The 19,837-nt window shown below is 45.8% G+C and overlaps 1 pseudogene; it reads left to right on the top strand.

Moving 5' to 3' along the window:
• The first annotated feature begins 9,149 nt into the window (after positions 1-9,149).
• On the top strand, positions 9,150-14,166 carry LOC119338118 (annotated as a pseudogene).
• The last annotated feature ends 5,671 nt before the right edge of the window (positions 14,167-19,837 follow it).

Below are 19,837 nucleotides of genomic sequence, written 5' to 3'. Positions count from 1 at the left end.
TGGTAAATCGATAAGAGACATCATGGTATGCACCATATCCAATAGGGTGCAGCTATGATGTTCGGACACACCATCACACTATGGTGTTCCAGGCGGTATTAGTTGTGAAACAATTTCCACAAGGTCTTAATTGTGTACCAAACTCGTAACTCAGATATTCATCTCAATGATCATATCATAGACATTTTATCCTCTTGTCACGATGATCTTCAACTTCACTCTGAAATTACTTGAACCTTTCAATAATTCAGACTTGTGTTTCATCAAGTAAATATACTCAGCATCTACTCAAGTCATTTGTGAAGTAAGAACATAACAATACCCACTGCGTGCCTCGGCACTCATTGGATAGCACACATCAAAATGTATTACTTCCAACAAGTTGCTCTCTTGTTCCATCTTACTGAAAACGAGGCTTTTCAGTCATCTTGCCCATGTGGTATGATTTGCATGTCTCAAGTGATTTAGAATCAAGTGAGTCCAAATGATCCATCTGCATGGAGTTTCTTCATGCGCACATACCAATAGACATGGTTCGCATGTCTCAAACTTTTCAAAAACGAGTGAGCCCAAAGATCCATCAACATGGAGCTTCTTCATGCGATTTATACCAATATGACTTACATGGCAGTGCCACAAGTAGGTGGTACTATCATTACTATCTTATATCTTTTGGCATGAACATGTGTATCACTACGATCGAGATTCAATAAACCATTCATTTTAGGTGCAAGACCATTGAAGGTATTATTCAAATAAACAGAGTAACCATTATTCTCCTTAAATGAATAACCGTATTGCGATAGACATAATCCAATCATGTTTATGCTCAACGCAAACACCAAATAACAATTATTTAGGTTTAACACCAATCTCGATGGTAGAGGGAGCAGGCGATGCTTGATCACATCAACCTTGGAAACACTTCCAACACACATCGTCATCTCACCTTTAGCTAGTCTCCGTTTATTCTGTAGCTCTTTTATTTCGAGTTACTAACACTTAGCAACCGAACCGGTATCTTAATACCCTGGTGCTACTAGGAGTACTAGTAAAGTACACATTTAATACAATGTATATCCAATATACTTCTGTCAACCTTGCCAGCCTTCTCATCTACCAAGTATCTAGAGTAGCTCTGCTTCAGTGACCGTTCCCTCATTACAGAAGCACTTAGTCTCGGGTTTGGGTTCAACCCTGGGTTTCTTCACTGGAGCAGCAACTGATTTGCCGTTTCATGAAGTATCCCTTCTTGCCCTTGCCCTTCTTGAAACTAGTGGTTTCAATAACCATCAACAATTGATGCTCCTTCTTGATTCTAGTTTTGCGGTGTCAAACATTGCGAATATTTCAAGGATCATCATATCTATCCCTGATATGTTATAGTTCATCACGAAGCTCTAGTAGCTTGGTGGCAATGTCTTTGGAGAAACATCACTATCTCATCTGGAAGATTAACTCCCACTCGATTCAAGTGATTTTTGTACCCAGACAATTTGAGTACAAGCTCAACGATTGAGCTTCTCTCCCTTAGTTTGTAGGCTAAGAAACTCGTCGGAGGTCTCATCCCTTTTGACGTGGGCACGAGCCTGAAATCCCAGTTTCAGCCCTCGGAACATCTCATATGTTCCGCGACGTTTCAAAATCGTCTTTGGTGCCTCAATTCTAAACCGTTTAACATTACTGAACTATCACGTAGTCATCAAAATGTGTATGTCAGATGTTCGTAACATCCACAGACAACGTTCGAGGTTCAGCACACCGAGCGGTGCATTAAGGACATAAGTCTTCTGTGCAGCAATGAGGACAATCCTCAGTATACGGACCCAGTCCACATAATTGCTACTATCAACTTTCAACTAAATTTTCTCTAGGAACATATCTAAAATAGTAGAACTAAAACGCGAGCTACGACATAATTTGCAAAGACCTTTTGACTATGTTCAGGATAATTAAGTTCATCTAATGAACTCCCACTCAGATAGACATCCCTCTAGTCATCTAAGTGATACATGATCCGAGTCAACTAGGCCGTGTCCGATCATCACGTGAGACGGACTAGTCATCATCGGTGAACATCTTCATGTTGATCGTATCTACTATACGACTCATGTTCGACCTTTCGGTCTCTTGTGTTCCGAGGCCATGTCTGTACATGCTAGGCTCGTCAAGTCAACCTAAGTGTTTCGCGTGTGTAAATCTAGCTTACACCCATTGTATGTGAACCTTAGAATCTATCACACCCGATCATCATGTGGTGCTTCGAAGCAACGATCTTTCGCAACGGTGCACAGTTAGGGGGAACATTTTCTTGAAATTATTATGAGGGATCATCTTATTTACTACCGTCGTTCTAAGCAAATAAGATGTATAAACATGATAAACATCACATGCAATCAAATAGTGACATGATATGGCCAATATCATTTTGCTCCTTTTGATCTCCATCTTCGGGGCTCCATGATCATCATCGTCACCGGCATGACACTATGATCTCCATCATCATGATCTCCATCGTGTCTCCATGAAGTTGTCTCGCCAACTTATTACTTCTACTACTATGGCTAACGGTTAGCAATAAAGTAAAGTAATTACATGGCGTTGTTCAATGACACGCAGGTCATACAATAAATTAAGACAACTCCTATGGCTCCTACCGGTTGTCATACTCATCGACATGCAAGTCGTGATTCCTATTACAAGAACATGATCAATCTCATACATCACATATCATTCATAACATTCTTTTGGCCATATCACATCACATAGCATACCCTGCAAAAACAAGTTAGACGTCCTCTAATTGTTGTTTGCATGTTTTACGTGGCTGCTATGGGTTTCTAGCAAGAACGTTTCTTACCTGCGGAAAAGCCACAACGTGATATGCCAATTGCTATTTACCCTTCATAAGGACCATTTTCATCGAATCCGATCTGACTAAAGTGGGAGAGACTGGCACCCGCTAGCCACCTTATGCAACAAGTGCATGTCAGTCGGTGGAACCTGTCTCACGTAAGTGTACGTGTAAGGTCGGTTCGGGCCGCTTCATCCCACAATACCGTCGAAACAAGATAGGACTAGTAACGGTAAGCATATTGAACAAAATCAACGCCCACAACAACTTGTGTTCTACTCGTGCATAGAATCTACGCGATAGACCTAGCTCTGATACCACTGTTGGGGAACGTAGCAGAAATTCAAAATTTTCTACGCAACACCAAGATCAATCTATGGAGAGACTAGCAACAAGAGAGAGGGGAGTGCATCTTCATACCCTTGAAGATCGCGATGCGGAAGCGTTACAAGAATGCGGTCGGTGGAGTCGTTCACGAAGCGATTCAGATCGCGGCCGAATCCGATCTAAGCACCGAACAACGGTGGCTCCGCGTTCAACACACGTGCAGCCCGGTGACGTCTCCCGTGCCTTGATCCAGCAAGAAGAGAGGGAGAGGTTGGAGAAGACTCCGTCCAGCAACAGCACAACGGCGTGGTGGTGATGGAGGAGCGTGGCACTCCAGCAGGGCTTCGCCAAGCACTATGAGAGACGAGGAGGGAGAGGGGTAGGGCTGCGCCAGGAGAGATGGAAACTCATGTGTTGGGCAGCCCCAAAACCCCCACTTTATATAGGGGAAGGGGAGAGGGGGCCGGCCCCCTCCATATCCCATCTAGAGGGGAGGGGCGGCGGCCAGGAGGGGGAGACTTGCCCCCCAAGCAAGGTGGAGGCGCCCCCTCCCCTAGGGTTTTCAACCCTAGGCGCCTTGGGCCCTTGGGGAGGGGCGCACCAGCCCACTAGGGGCTGGTTCCCTCCCATATTCAGCCCATTAAGTCCCCCGGGGCAGGTGGCCCCACCCGGTGGACCCCCGGACACATTTCGATGGTCCCGATACAATACCGATAACCCCCGAAACTATTCCCGTGACTGAAACTGGACTTCCCATATATAAATCTTTACCTCCGGACCATTCCGGAACTCCTCGTGATGTCCGGGATCTCATTCGGGACTCCTAACAACATTCCGTAACCACATACAAACTTCCTTTATAACCCTAGCGTCATCGAACCTTAAGTGTGTAGACCCTACGGGTTCGGGAATCATGCAGACATGACCGAGACACCTCTCCAGTCAATAACCAATAGCGGGATCTGGATACCCATGTTGGCTCCCACATGTTCCACGGTGATCTCATCGTATGAACCACGATGTCAAGGATTCAAGCAATCCCGTATGCAATTCCCTTTGTCAATCGGTTCGTTACTTGCACGAGATTCGATCGTCGGTATCCCAATACCTCGTTCAATCTCATTACCGGCAAGTCACTTTACTCCTTCTGTAATGCATGATCCCGTGACCAATCACTTGGTCACATTGAGCTCATTATGATGATGCATTACCGAGTGGGCCCAGAGATACCTCTCCGTCATACGGAGTGACAAATCCCAGTCTCGATTCGTGCCAACCCAACAGATACTTTCAGAGATACCTGTAGTGCACCTTTATAGTCACCCAATTACGTTGTGACGTTTGGTACACCCAAAGCACTCCTACGGTATCAGGGAGTTACACAATCTCATGGTCTAAGGAAATGATACTTGACATTAGAAAAGCTTTAGCAAACGAACTACACGATCTTGTGCTATGCTTAGGATTGGGTCTTGTCCATCACATCATTCTCCTAATGATGTGATCCCGTTATCAATGACATCCTATGTCCATGGTCAGGAAATCATAACCATCTATTGATCAATGAGCTAGTCAACTAGAGGCTCACTAGGGACATGTTGTGGTCTATGTATTCACACATGTGTTACGGTTTCCAGTTAATACAATTATAGTATGAACAATAGACAATTATCATGAACAAGGAAATACAATAATAACCATTTTATTATTGCCTCTAGGGCATATTTCCAACAATATGGACCTGGCTGCACCGGCCTTCTTATCCAAATGCTCGCGTGGATCGTGCGCGGTGTCCGCAGCCGCTCTGTTATGGTTGTGAAGCGGTACGTCTGGTTTCTTGGTCGAATTTTCTTTTGGTGGAACGGCTGCGTCGTCGAATTCTGGCAGTAGCTTGCGCTTCAGATAGCTTTTCGTATGGCGGTCATCACCATATCTTTCTTCAGTGTCTAGCACCTTATTCCATCTGCGACTTAGCTTTTCCTGTGCGGCCTTGAGCCGTTGCTTCTGCTTTTTTAGACTTTTTGCGGTGGCCATAAGCTTTCTGTGGAGGTTGTCTCATTCCACTTGTTCGTCTGGGATGATGAATGCATCGTTGTCCGGACTGTCTTTCTGTTCTAGGGCGGCTTCATGAGCCCGTCCCTCCGGATCATTGTGATCGGGTATTCGCTCCGAACTTGATTTGGCATGACCTGGATCATCCTGCTCCATCGCTGGGTCCATGTTATCGTTGTTGCTTTTGGAGTTTGCGGGTATATCGACCCTTCTTGCGCTCTTGTCGCTATTTTTGCAATTCCTGGACTTTGAGCGGCGTCTGCGCCACCTTTTTGGCTTTTGCCCGGGTGTTTTATCTTCCGGATTATCGTTGTCGTCCTTATTGGGCGTATCAACCATGTATATATCGTGTGACAAGGTAGTAGTCCCGCGCCCCAGGGACTCTGGAGCCTCTCCTGCATCTCGTCCATACCGTCGATGTCTTCGGAGTCAAGCACGTCGGTTAATTCTTTGATCGTGGCAACGAAGTGGGTGGTGGGTGTGCGCCGAATTCCTTCGTCGCCTGCTTCCCACTCGGGCCGCACATAGTTCGGCCCGGAGCCTCCTGACAAAGAGAGAGACTTTAATGAGCTCAGCATGTCGTCAAAGGGCGAGTGCTGAAAGATGTCCACAACGGTAAACTCCATTACCGGAGCCCAGCCTGGCTCGGCTGGCTCGAGAGTGAGCGGACCAGGACCAACAACCGGATGTGAGTCCGGGGGCCCAGGGTTACATGCCTCCACAGAGGTGAGACCTGTGTTCGGCTCCACCACCGATAAGTGTGCGGCCTGCGGGGCGGGGTCCAGCCCTCCGTCCATAGGCAACGCAACCTGCCCTAGATTTAGATCCGGGGATGCTTCGGGGATGATGTCCCGGGCACTGTCCGACAACAGGTCTAGGTCGTGCTCGTCATGGCTGTTCGGCGCTCCTGCGCAGGCTCGAATCCGTCGAAGATCAAGTCTCCGCGGATATCTGCCGTGTAGTTCAAGTTTCCGAACCTGATCTGGTGGCCATGGGGGAAGCTGTCGATCTGCTCCAACTGGCCAAGCGAATTGGCCCGCAGTGCGAAGCCGCCGAACACAAAGATCTGTCCGGGGAGAAAAGTCTCACCCTGGACTGTGTTGTTGACGATTGAAGACACCATCAAGCCTCGAAGCGACGACACAGAGGAACTCTCAATGAAAGCACCAATGTCGGTGTCAAAACCGGCGGATCTCGGGTAGGGGGTCCCGATCTGTGCGTCTTAGGCTGATGGTAACAGGAAGCAAGGGACACAATGTTTACCCAAGTTCGGGCCCTCTCGATGGACGTAAAATCCTACTTCCTGCTTGATTAATATTGAAGATATGTGGAATACAAGAGTAGATCTACCACGAGATCGTAGAGGCTAAACCCTAAGAGCTAGCCTATGATGGTATGATTGTAATTGTGATCGGCCTTCTAAGGACCATCCTCTCCGGTTTATATAGACACCGGAGAGCTAGGGTTTACATGGAGTCGGTTACAAGAAAGGAAATATAATATCCGGATCGCCAAGCTTGTCTTCCACGCAAAGGAGAGTCCCATCCGCACACGAGCCGAAGTCTTGAGTCTTGTATCTTGACGCTTCTATAGTCCGGACAATGTATACAGTCCGGCTGTCCGGATACCCCCTTATCCAGGACTCCCTCAACGACGACGATGATTGAGGGAGGGTGCGGTGCGGCCGTCTGTTTTTGCGTATATAATAGGCCCCGCTGAGCTGAGCTCAGGTCGGACGGGCGTGGGCCGGGTCCGACTCGGTAGAGAGGCCGGTCACGACTAAGGGACAGGTTTTAGGGAGTGAAAAACGAGCGCAACCAGTGCTGGGCCAGCCCAGCAGGGACGTGGACATGGGTCGTCTTGCTGACGTCACGCTAATTTCCTTTTTTGCTTTCTCTTTTTACTAGAACAATGACCGTGTGTTGCAATGTGATATAAACATTCTGATTATATAGGTCTATATTTTAAATGAATATATCTCGAAAACATATTTTACTTTTAAAGAAAAAAAATAGTGATTTTGATTTTTTTTAAACAAATTAGAAAAGCCAATGTTGCGACGAAAATGTTACAAACAATGAAAAAAATGTCCTACGATTGGAAAAATTTATATGGACTTTTTGAAAATGTGCATACAATGTAAAAAAAATGTTATATGTAGTATTAAAAATGTTTTGTGCCATTAAATTTTTTTAAGTGGAAATATAAAGAAATGCTTCCGCATTGCAAAAAATATGTGTGTGACACATAAAAAGTGTTTATGTAATGTAAGGAAATGTTCACGTAGTTTTAGAAAAGAATTGTTACCATAAAAAATCCACATGTATTTAAAAAATGTATTGGCCATGTATTCAAAAAAGTGTTCCAAACATGTATTAATAAAATGTACATAGTGCATTTTTAAAAAATTCAGCATGTATCAATTTTTTACGTGTACACTAGAAAATATATATTGTGTGCTAAAAGTGCAGCTTTGTGTTAAAAAAAGAAACAAAGAAAATCTACAAAGAAAACAAAAGAGAGAAGGCGAAGAACTGAAAAGAAAAACCAAGAAAAAACAAAGTAACCCAGCGTATAACAAAGAATAAAAAAGTTAAAAACCAAACATACCCAGCGATCCTGCCCCAATCAATCGAAGGCAGAGGGTTTCACATGCCGCCGTTGCCACCGCCATCCGAAAATATTGGTCCCCTGGCCTCCAGCTGCCACCTTGACACTGCGAGGTGGGGGGGACCTCGGATCTTCAAGACCTCTATGTTCTTCATCAACGCCTAGTGATCATCATAGTTTTGTGAGAATAAATTTGCTCTTGTTCTTTTGGTGGTGTCATGAAGTTAGAGAGTTTTCTGTCCTTGCAGATTCGATTTTTCGGATCCGATGAGTTTATGTTGCCGTGTCAAGATTTTTTTAGATGGGCAACTCAGTGCGCTTTCAAAAACCATTATTGATAATGTTCGTGCGGATGAAAGAGTGACAACATCGTTCCTCCAGTCTAATTGCAGCCTCTTTACCGAAGTCTTTGAAGTATTTCTTCAAGCAGATATTGATACCACGAAGAAGGTGTTTACACGAGATTTCATTGTAATTCTTAGTCATAGGAGTTACTTTGTATTTCTTGAATTTTAAGTAATTGTTATGAGTATCAATAAAGTTATGTTTTCTAAAAAAAACTGTTAAAAACAGGAAAACCAAATTATAACAAAGAAAAGAATCAAAGAAAACTAATGAAAATGAAAGAAAACCATAGAAAAAACAAAAAAAAACCACGAAAACCCAACCCAAACAATGAAAAATGGACAAAAGAAAACCAACCCAATAAATTAAAAAAAGGATAAAGAAAACACAGGAAAAACCCGCACAAACTACCACAGTAGTGGGCCGATCATGTCGTGCCACGCCTGAGGCGAGGGGAGCATATATAGCTCGGAAAAAAGTCTAACAATCCGAAAGATGCGCCATGTGCTCTCAGAATATATTGGGGCTTAGAAAAAACCTGACTCGTTTCTCAACAAAGAAGGAAAGGAAAAGAAGAACATGTCACTTTCAGAAATGAAAGAGTGGAAGGAAGACACGAGATGCATCTTTGGCTTTGCTTTTTGGTTTTTGCCTGAGGAGAAATGCATATTCCAAAAATGTGCCGGGGATCTTATTTGAAATTTGCCGACTTCGAAGGCCGAAGGAAGAAACCTAGACACAGAGTAGTACTCAGAAAGCTCTAAAGAAAAAAGGCCTGTAGTTTCTTATCTCAAGTAAACTGGCGCAATTTGATCAAATTTGAAGAAATCGATTTTTTCAATAAATTCAGTCAAACTTCACAGCGTTTGATTTGAATTTTGACACAAAAATTTACAGGGCCGTGGTAGAACCACAGCAGGATGACTTGGCTCCCTTGGATTCTCTCCGGGACCCACTCCCCACTCCCCACTCCCCACTGGGCAGCTCCGTTCACACCCCGCGCTGCCGCCGCACAGAGAGAGCGCGCGCGCCATGGCTCCTCCGCCTCGTCGCCGCCGGCACCTCCTCCTGCCCCCGCTCCTCCTCGCCGTCGCCGCGCTGTGGGCAGCGCCGCCGGCCGTGGGCGCCGCGGAGTCGTGCAAGGCGTGGCTGGTGCAGTCCATCCCCACCGACATGCCCCACCTCCGCCGCGTCCCGGGGGTCCTCGCCACAGGTACCCACCGGCTCCCCCTCCCCACCTCCCCCGAGCCAGCGCGGCTGTCCTCGCCGTGGATCCTCGCGGTTTGGCTCCTGGGGCTTCGGTTCCTCGATCACCACGCCGTTCCTCATCGATGTGTAGGATAAGGCGTTCCGAACGGTGAAAAAATGTCTGGGTTGTGTAAGATGGCATTTTGTTTCAGCTTGCTGTGAATGCAAATGCGTTCTGAATTAACAGGACACACATTCCATGGATGGCTTTGCCTGTCCGGTCAACCGTCCGACTTGACACGGAAAAAGTTGTGGAGGAATGGAATGGATTTTATCTGTTTATATGTTACTCCTACTTGCCTTGTTGATAGTTTGATACAGGATTGTCTGACTTTTTGTTCTTGCTGCTGATCCGCAGCGGATGTGCTCCAGTGGCTCTCGGGGAACACGACGGAGAGCCTTGACATCCTTGCGCAGTACTGGCAGTTCATAGCACACCCGAAGAACCCGAAATCAGGGGAGTACGGGTTCTCCGAGAGCGACATGGCGAGGTTTGGGGCTGACGAGGGGCGCCGGGTTTACAACGCACTGGAGAAAGCGGCAGATCGTAAGGTCAAAATCAGGCAAGGATTGATGTCAAATTTTCCAGTGTTACGTGTTAGTACCATTACAGTGATTTTTGTGCCATAGTAAGTTAGTTGTCCTGATTATATCAGTGAATAGCAACATAGGTAGTACATGCCAGTGATAATGCTGGTTTGGCACTGTGCAGTTAACTGCCATGGGAGCATTCAAGCAAAAGGAGTTAAAGAACGATAAGAAGGAAACTTAGTAGGTGTGCACAGAAGTCTGATTCATTTTGTTAATGACTGTATCATCTTTGCAGGATCGCGCAGCACGCTGGATTTGCTCCTGATTTCGACCAAGAGAGTGCTAACCTCGCTGCAGGAAGGCCAAATGTTCAGAATGTAACCGTACTTTTTGAGGATTGGTGGGGATCCGGTGTTCTGCATGCAAAGGTCTGGATATCCGACAAAAAGGATGTGTATATTGGATCTGCAAACAATGATTGGAAGTCCCTTACCCAGGTATACTGGAAAGTAAACTGTTGTAAATGAAGTTGGTAGCGTATTTACATTGTAGTTTAAAAATTCATGCTGAAAAAATAAGTTTGTTCAGTTGAATCTGCTTGATACTAGTTTGACATTTTATTGCAGGTGAAGGAGCTGGGGATTTATTTAGTTGGTTGTCCACAGATAGCAAAAACTGTTGAAGTGTATTTTCAAAATCTTTGGACACTTTCAACACTCAATTCAACTACTTACACCAAAACTGCCTGGGATAAGCAGTGGCAGACTTATAGAAAGGTGCCGTGCTGGTCACATTTCCTACAGCCCGAACAAAGATGCAGGTCTGTAGCCTTCTCGGTAATTGATAATAAGTTACTACTCAGTATAAAACCTATACAAATATAAACTATCACCTACATGACAGCATATTATCCATAATTTGCCGACAGTTGTATTTTGTATGTTGTGTACCTGTGCTAACATTCTGGTCAAATTGTTGACAGCATTTTGCCGTGTTCCTTTTATGTTCACTATCGATGTAATGTGTGTATTGCTATTTGATGTTTAACGGATACAATATTTGCTGTTATTTACAAGAAGCCATGTTATAGTTTCATAAATTTCTCTAAACAATATTATTAGGCATTAGTAATCTAATTCTTCTGACAGTTTCCCTGAGTTGAATAATAGAAATATGTTCAAACTATGCATCAGGTCACCTCTGCCACTTACTGTCGATGTCCCATATGTCGACGGTTATCCATCACTTGCCAATCCTGAACTGCTTGATGTTTTAATTGAAACCCCTGGGCTCAAGAGATCCACTAGAGAACACCACTTGAGCTATCTTTCGTTTGCTCCACCTGAGGTAATGTCACATATTGTGTTCTTTCTGAAGAGAAAGCTTTCATTTTTGTATCAAGGAATGGAATATCGGAAGTAGTATCATAGCACTAACCCATACAATTTTCAGTCACTTGGCGCTGCAGTAACCTATCCTCTAGCACACAGCCATACACTTGAATTTCTAATGCTCAAACCATTTTCAAAATTTGTTTTCCTGTTTGCCTGGCTGCCTCACATAGTCTGCCTTAAGGAAGAAAAGAAGAATGTCTGCTATAACAGTTGGCAAGTCTGTAAAATATTTATTTCAAGCTCTATGGTTCATTTGGTGTTAACGGTCCATTTTATCATGGTATGTGAAATTGAAACACGTAGATCACTTTTCCAAGGAATAATCTAGCAAGTTATAACACATATTCTGTTGCTGATTCAAACTGTTCATGTTTTCCAGCTGTCATTTGACAAGTTCCAGGCAGATGAGCAAGGTTGGGTTGACACTATCAAATCTGTCAATTCTGGGGGAATGGTGAGGATAAGTACTATGGATTGGCTTGGACAATCGCAATATGCTTCTCAAACTGTGTTCTGGCCATCTTTGTCGTCAGCGATATCAGAGGTATTTAAGCTGCATTCGTTATGCCAGTTATGCAGGCAACACAGGGCCTCCTTTAGTTTCAGTAGAATTGGTGTACTTGGATATATTCCTACCTAGGCTGCAAGGTGACGTTTAATATACAGAATCAAATGTGTAGATCAACTAAAAAAATTGTCGCTATCATGACTACGTCAGCACCGAAATCAGTACTATCCAGCTGGAAATTGGCCGTAGCTTCAACCTTCAACACCAAGGCCGCTAACGCCAGAACTCTGTAGAATTGTATCCTACGTCGATCTTCTTAAGCAGCGGAGTGGCCCTATAAAGAAAAGTCTCCGTTCAGGTCATCTCTACTCATCAATTGTGAATTCATGTACTGATTGGAGATAAACTGATCATTGGTAGGTAATATTCTCCAAAAATGCAACTGTTAGGCTGCTGGTAGCCTACTGGACACACTTCATCCCGAGCACCGAGAAATACTTGAAGAGCCTTCTTTACTCAAACATCCTCTGCGCATCCTCCAAATACAACCACTGCGGTGGCAAGGTCGAGGTCAAGTACTACGTGGTTCCTGGGTACAACGAGACTGGACCCGCCCTGTCTCAAGGCGCCGCGACGGGAAACCGTTACCCCGACTTCACCCGGGTGAACCATGGCAAGTACGCCGTCAGCGATGTGAGGGCGAACATCGGCACCAGCAACCTCATCTGGGACTACTTCTACACCACGGCTGGAGTGAGCTTCGGAACGTACGATCCCTCCATCGTCTCGCAGCTGCAAGACGTCTTCGATGCGGATTGGGATTCTCCTTACACCATGCCGGTTAAACCTCTGGAGGCGTCCAGGTGATCAGATCAGTTCACTCCTTTTCTCCACCTGTTGTCAGGAAAGAACATCGGGCCTTGTCTTTCTGCGGACCTGATGAAGGCGATGATTTAACCAAAAAGGCGTCATTCGTTTTCTTTCCTTAGTCAGGTAATCATATTTCTCTTGTTAATTTGCTTAGCAGTACATTGTAATACCTTGTAGTTGTTGCCCCATAGCAAGTTGTGGCTGTGACCTAGAGTATTAGTTGTATGTTAGCTGTGAGCTTCACATACGTTGCTTCTGAATGAATGGCTGTGAACTTGTTCAACCTGCTTGTGTCCTCTTATATTCGGTGTGTAACAAGGACAAAAAAACTTGAGTAGATAAAAAAAGATAAGAAGAAGAAAAAAGTCAAGTGTGTCAACCGCTTTGTTGAACAACAATTAGACTTTACTTATATGATAGTACGATGGCGACTTGATCCTGTGTAATCTAATGTCCTTAACTAGAAAATTTCAACGACAACACGATCAATCAATCTGTGGCCTCTCTAGTTCCTTTCGTGTGCTACATCATGCACTGTTTATGCTCTAAATTTGACCTTGACAACTAGCTACTCCCCCACTAAATCCCATTCCCTATTTCATGATGCTCCTCATGGTTCCTCCTTCCCAAGCACCACGGCCAAGCAAATGGGCCCTGGCCGTCGTCCGACCGCCGCCCAAGTCCTGGCGTCCTTGATATGCCTCTACCACGTGCCGCACAGGGCCTTCTCGCTCTCCTTCAGCCTCGACTTCTCTGATGCCGGTGCTGGTTCGTCGATCATTGTCGCCGGTGACGCACTCATCAGTCCACCAACGCTCCAGCTGACGAAAAACAGCCAGGCGTCGTACCGGTACAAGGTGCCGCTATGGAACGGCGCCATCGGCGAGATGGCTAGCTTCGCCACCGCCTTCTCCTTCCAAATCACCCCAGAGAAGGACAGCCTGCCGCAGCAGACCGGCGACAGGAGGATGGCCTTCTTCCTCGGCCATCTCCCTTCGGCGGACGTCCCGCGCAGCAGCAGCCTCGCTGACGGGACAGGCAACACCCGGATCGTGGCGGTGGAGTTCGACGCTCTCCTCAACCATGTCGGCATCGACATCAACTCCACGGCGTCCGCGCACACGAAGGCGGCATGGACGGGCAAGAAACTCACGACGTCCAGTGTCATGGAGGCCACCGTGGAATACAACAGCGACTCCAGGATGCTGGCTGTTGCTCTCCTCATCGACGGTGCGTTGTACCAGGTCAATGCAACTGTTAATCTCCGCAGAATTCTACCGGAGGAGGTCGCCATCGGCTTCTCCGCGGTGAATGGCGGCGCCGCTGGGCTGCACCGGATACTGTCGTGGTCGTTCAGTTCCAGTCTGCCGGAGTCAAAGCGGTGTCAAACGTTACGACTTAGTGCTGTCTAGCATAATGAGTTGCAACGCCTAGCAATTACAGCTTAGTGCTAGAATGTAGAAGGTCTAGAGACCTCTCTCTTGATATTCCACGTCCTAATGACTTGTAACTGAACATATATATGTACTATATAAACAGCCCAATACAGTGAGGATTATCACGGCAAATATCTCTTCTATCTAGCGGGAAGCACCTCCGCCTGCTGAACCTCCTCTCCCAACCCGCAGCTACAGTTACAAGAGGATAGCATTGGTCCTACTATTCCTAGGAACGATCACGACGAGGTGTCTCCGAATGGGATTTCAGTTTCGATTCAAGACATCACCGGGTCGTGTTGCCTTACCTGTCGTAGCCTAGTAGGTACTCCCTCCGCCCCATAATATAAGAACATGTTTTTTGAGGGAAATATAAGAACGTTATTGACAGTACTGTAGTGTCAAAACGTTCTTATATTATGGGACCGGCAATGCTACACATACAGATTTTTACAGGATTGATTTGATGTGGCAGTTTTTCATTGGATGTAAGGGGAGGACGCGGGCCCACCCCCATGTAAATCAGGGGGGGTGGTTTTTATGTTTGGAAGGAGTCTGTAAGAGCCTGTAAAGCCCCGTACGTGTAGCATTTTTGTTATGGGATAGCGTGTAAAAAAAGAGCCCCTATAAACCACCGTGAGAAATGGAGAAAGAAAGAAGGAAATGAGTTTTCTTTTGAAGTTAGATCACCCTCGACATACTCAACTGTGTCGATCAAGGCTTTTGACATGTCATAAGCATTGACCATTTTTTATTTTGCGGGGAATAAGCATTGATCATTGATGTGAACTTGGGAGGAGGAGAATTGAATAACTTGCGAGCACTTGGAGCATCTACAAGCACGGTTGCAGCCATAAAGGGGATTATGTCACGGCTGCAATGCAAGAGCGCATGTTGCAAAGATTGTCCGGCTGGCGTGCGGCAACATCAGCAACCTTTGCAACATGGTTGATGTTGTGAACGCAGCTTTGTAGCATGGCTATTGTTGCAGCAAATGGAGACGGACGGATGGCTCTGATTTACCTCATTCAACCATGGATGAGGAGCTATTAGCCGGTCGACGCATAGTGCTTTCATATTTAAAGTCACATCACCCTCGAAATACTGAATTGTGTGGATCAAGCGTTTGTTAGGTTGATCTCTCCCGTGTGGGCCCAACGGCCCAACGGACCCCTGATCCGCGCCCTGATCGTGGGCGCCCAACCACAATATGGTTGACAGGCCCCTGTCACGCAGTGCTACATAAAGAGGTGGGGGCCGGCGGCACGCAGTACGAGGTTCACCGCGTTGCCAGGCTCCCCACCGAAAACCCCGACCCGATCTAGGTCTAGCGCTGACAGTGACGGGAAGCTCCGCCGCCACCATCTCAGCCCACATCGCCGCCGTCTCCACACCACCATGGCCGGCGCTGGATCGAGTTCATCTGCACCAGGAGAAGGTAGGTTCACCGGATCTCCTAGCCCACTCCGATCTAAGGTCCTATCAATGGTATCAGAGCTAGCCAGATCGGGCTAGTAGATGATTTCGGTACAAAGAAACAAAAACAGAAAAAGAAAAAGAGATCCCCTCCCCCAAGAACCCTAGACAGGGCAAAGTAAACCACCGGATTTTGGCCTTGGGCCTCACCGGCAAAGAGCGCCGCCTCACGGCCACGCCTGTTCCTCTCGATCCGGACGCGCATCGGCAAGCCGAGGCGTCGGACGAAGAACCAACCCCACAGGGGCAAAGTGCACCACCACCGATCCATTCGACGGCGGCGCGCTCACCGCAAGGGGAACGCGCGACCGGCGAAGGGATCAGCAGGGGCGCAGCCGCTCCGTCCATCTAGGTCGCCGTCGGTCGGCATCTGCCTCTCTCTTCTCTCAGGGGAGGTGGTGGATGAAGAGGATTGAAACAGAAAGAGAAAGGCCGCGCGGGGCGGCGCGGTGGCCTTCGGCGCCGTCGCCGGCCGCCGGGCCGTTGCCGTAGATGTCCACAGAAAGGGCAAGAGCGGGCGCGAAGGGGAGTAGATGGCTTGCTCGCCTCTCTCTCTCTCGCTCTCTATCGCAGGAAGGAGGAAAGAGAATTTGGGGAAGGGAAACAGAGGAGCGGACGCGCGGTGGTGTGGTGGCGCTCGTCGTCGGCGGCCGCCCTGGTGCCGTGGCGCGGTGGCCCTGACTCGGTCGGGACAGCGAGCGAGAGGGGTGCGAGCGGCGGGCGGGGGAGGAAAGTGACCGAGGGTTTCCCTCGGTGCCAGTTTTGTTTCCCCGATCTACGCGCATGGCCGTTGGATCGCGATGGACGGCTTAGATGCAAAACCTAGAGCCAAGCGGGCCTACTGGGCTAGCTGGGCGGCGCAAGGCCGAGGCCCGCCGGGCGGCTGCACTACGCTGCGGCCAGGTCGGCCCGCGCGAGCGTGCTGCTGCAGGCCGTGGACCGGGCAAGAGGGCAGGCCGGCGCTGTGCTGCTCGTTTTTATTTTAAGTTTTTTCTTATTTGTCCAGTTTTTTGGCAGATTTCAAATAGTGTTTTCTATGCAATTTTTTCCAACGAAATTTTTTGTTTAGAAAATAGAAAAGTAAACAGAAAAAGTTCTGAAAATGAAAAAATAAAATTTTCAGAAAAAGAAATGTTCATGAATTTTACAGAGATAATAATAAAGTTCATAAATTTTTATTTTTATTTTTTATCAAAGAAAAGTTTCTGTAAAAGTAAAAAGTTCGTGAATTTTTTATTCACGTTTTTCCGCTGCGTAAATAATTATTAGTGCTCTTTTAACAGAAAATAAAAGTTTAGATAGAATTATGTTTTAAGAGCATGTTAAAGTAATTATTGAAATGAATATGATTATGTTATTTTTATGACCAACGTTGTTAATAACATGATCATGTTTTATTATTGAAATTTAAAGGTGCATTTGTTTCTAATATTTTGCCCAACGGTAATATAGATTTAATTGCATAGACAATTGTATGTTTAATTTGACCAACGTTAGATTATTGCATATGATTGTTTTATTGATGTCACTTAAATTGTGATTTCAGGAGGCTTTCACTTGATGAGTTGCCTAAAAGAAGTTCTGACACTCAGAGGTGACAACCACACTGAGTGGAGGAAGAAAGTTGAACTGACATTTATTTGTGCTGATCTTGACTGGGTTGTGGTGAAACCATAGCCGGTCAGACCCACAGAGCCAGTAAGAGAGGCCACTGATGATGATGCTGCATGGGCTAAAAAGAAGGGGGACTATGCTCTTTTGGAGCAGTCCTACCTCATAGATAACCAAAAGTGGGTCAATGCAAACAAAAAGTGCATGACTTTTATAAAGAATACAATTGAGAGTGCCATTGTGGGCTCCATTCCAGAGTGCACTTTCGCTGGGGAGTTGCTTACAAAGATAAAGAGCCAGTTCACTGGCTCTTCAAAGATCTATGCCACCCAGGTGTTAGAGCAACTGGTGACAGAACGCTACACAGGTGGTAGTCGTGGAATAAGAGAGCACATCCTCAGGATGAGCAATATGGCAGCAAAGCTCAAGCCCATGGGTGCGGATCTGGAGATCAAACCAGCACTCCTGGTCCACCTGGTCATGGCTTCACTGCCATAGGAGTTTGCAACTTTTGTTGTAAACTATAATATGTCACCTGGAACATGGGACATTGAAAAGACAATAGCAATGTGTGTCCAAGAAGAGGACAGACTCAAAGCCGCACATGGTGGTTCAATCAACTATATGAAGGATTGGAAGAAAAAGAACTACAATCAAAACAACAAAAGTTCTCCTTCAAAGAATGGAAAAGCCCCCTATCAGCATCAGCATCAGCAACAACCTTTCTCAGTGGACAAAGACATGTGTCTCCACTGCAAGCAGAAAGGGCATTACAAAAAAGACTGCGCTGCTTGGCTGAAGTCAGTCATGGCAAAAAGAGGTAACAATATAGTTTCATTTGTAAATGAATCCTTGTATACACAGTTTTCAAAATCCACTTGGTGGATTGATTCAGGAGCAACTATTCATGTTGCGAATACTTTACAGGGATTCCATTCGACGCGAACTACGCTAAGAAGCGAAAGACGCATTGAAGTGGCAAACGGAGTTGAAGCAGAAGTTGAAGCTGTCGGTGACATCTCCTTGGAGTTAGCTGGCGGATTCAATCTTCTACTTAGAGATGTTTTATTTTTTCCATCATGTCATAGAAACTTAATTAGTGTTTCTTGTTTGGACAAAGATAATTATGAATGTCATTTTGGACATGGCAAGTGTGCCATTTGGTATAATAATGCTTATGTGGGTGATGCTTTACTCCATGATGAGCTTTATTTGTTATCACTTCGTGAAAAAGTTTATTCCGTTTGCAATGTGAAAGAAAATGTTTCCGCGTCGAATAAAGAGCAAAAGAAAAGAAAAAGAACATCCGACTCATCGAAACTATGGCACTGTCGTCTGGGCCATATTTCGAAGGGGAGAATAGAAAGATTAGTCAAAAGTGAAATTCTTCCTGCGTTAGAATTTTCAGACTTAGAACAATGCATAGATTGCGTTAAAGGAAAGTACGTAAAATAAATCAAAAAGGTGCAATCCATAGCACAGGCACACTAGAAATCATCCACACTGATATTTGTGGACCATTTCCGGTGAAAAGTGTGGATGGATATGACTCGTTCATAACATTCATAGATGATTACTCTCGCTATGGATATATTTATCCAATCAAAGAAAGATCTGAAGCGTTGGATAAATTTAAAATATTCAAAGCTGAAGTTGAAAATCAGCATGATAAAAGAATAAAGATAGTTAGGTCCGACCGTGGGGAGAGTACTACGGTCGGCACACTCCATATGGCCAAGTCCCTGGACCTTTTGCAAAGTTCTTGCAGGAGACTGGCATAGTTGCCCAGTATTCAATGCCGGGCGAACCTCAGCAAAATGGAGTAGCTGAAAGGCGCAACCGTACACTTATGGATATGGTGCGCAACATGATGAGTTATTCCAACTTGCCATTGGGATTATGGATGGAGGCGCTTAAAACCGCCATTCACATTCTCAATAGAGTACCAAGCAAGTCGGTGCCCAAAACACCGTACGAGCTATGGACAGGAAGGGTTCCATCCCTACAACACTTCAGGGTGTGGGGGTGCCCTGCTGAGGCCAAAATGTTTAATCCAAACATTGGAAAGTTAGATCCCAAAACAGTGAGTTGCCACTTCATTGGCTATCCAGACAGATCAAAGGGTTTTCGTTTCTACTGCCCAAACAGATATACAAAGTTTGTAGAAACGAGACATGTAGTCTTCTTAGAGGACGAAATGATGAGGGGGAGCTTGGTAGCTCGGAAAATTGATCTTGAGGAGAAGAGGGTGCATGCACCTAATCCGATGATCCAGGAGCCATTTTTCTCACTACCAGTTGCAACTCCACCCATGACAACTATGGGGGCAGACCCGGAACCTGTCCGTCAGGAGCCGACTGAACCCGTTGTTGGGCATGAAAGAGAGGTGCAACAGCAAATTTTAGAAGAAGTGCCAGAAGTTGAGGCACAGAATGTGCCAGAAACTGAGGCCCTTAGAAGGTCTACAAGACCAAGAAAGTCAGCTATTTCTACTGACTTTAAAGTTTATAACACAGAAATGGTTCATATGGAAAAAGATCCCACCTCATATGAAGAAGCCATGAGAAGCCCTCAT

Source organism: Triticum dicoccoides, chromosome 7B, assembly GCF_002162155.2.
Source record: "Triticum dicoccoides isolate Atlit2015 ecotype Zavitan chromosome 7B, WEW_v2.0, whole genome shotgun sequence".
Classification (NCBI taxonomy): Eukaryota; Viridiplantae; Streptophyta; class Magnoliopsida; order Poales; family Poaceae; genus Triticum; species Triticum dicoccoides.
This window is presented reverse-complemented; position numbering and strand designations above follow the sequence as displayed.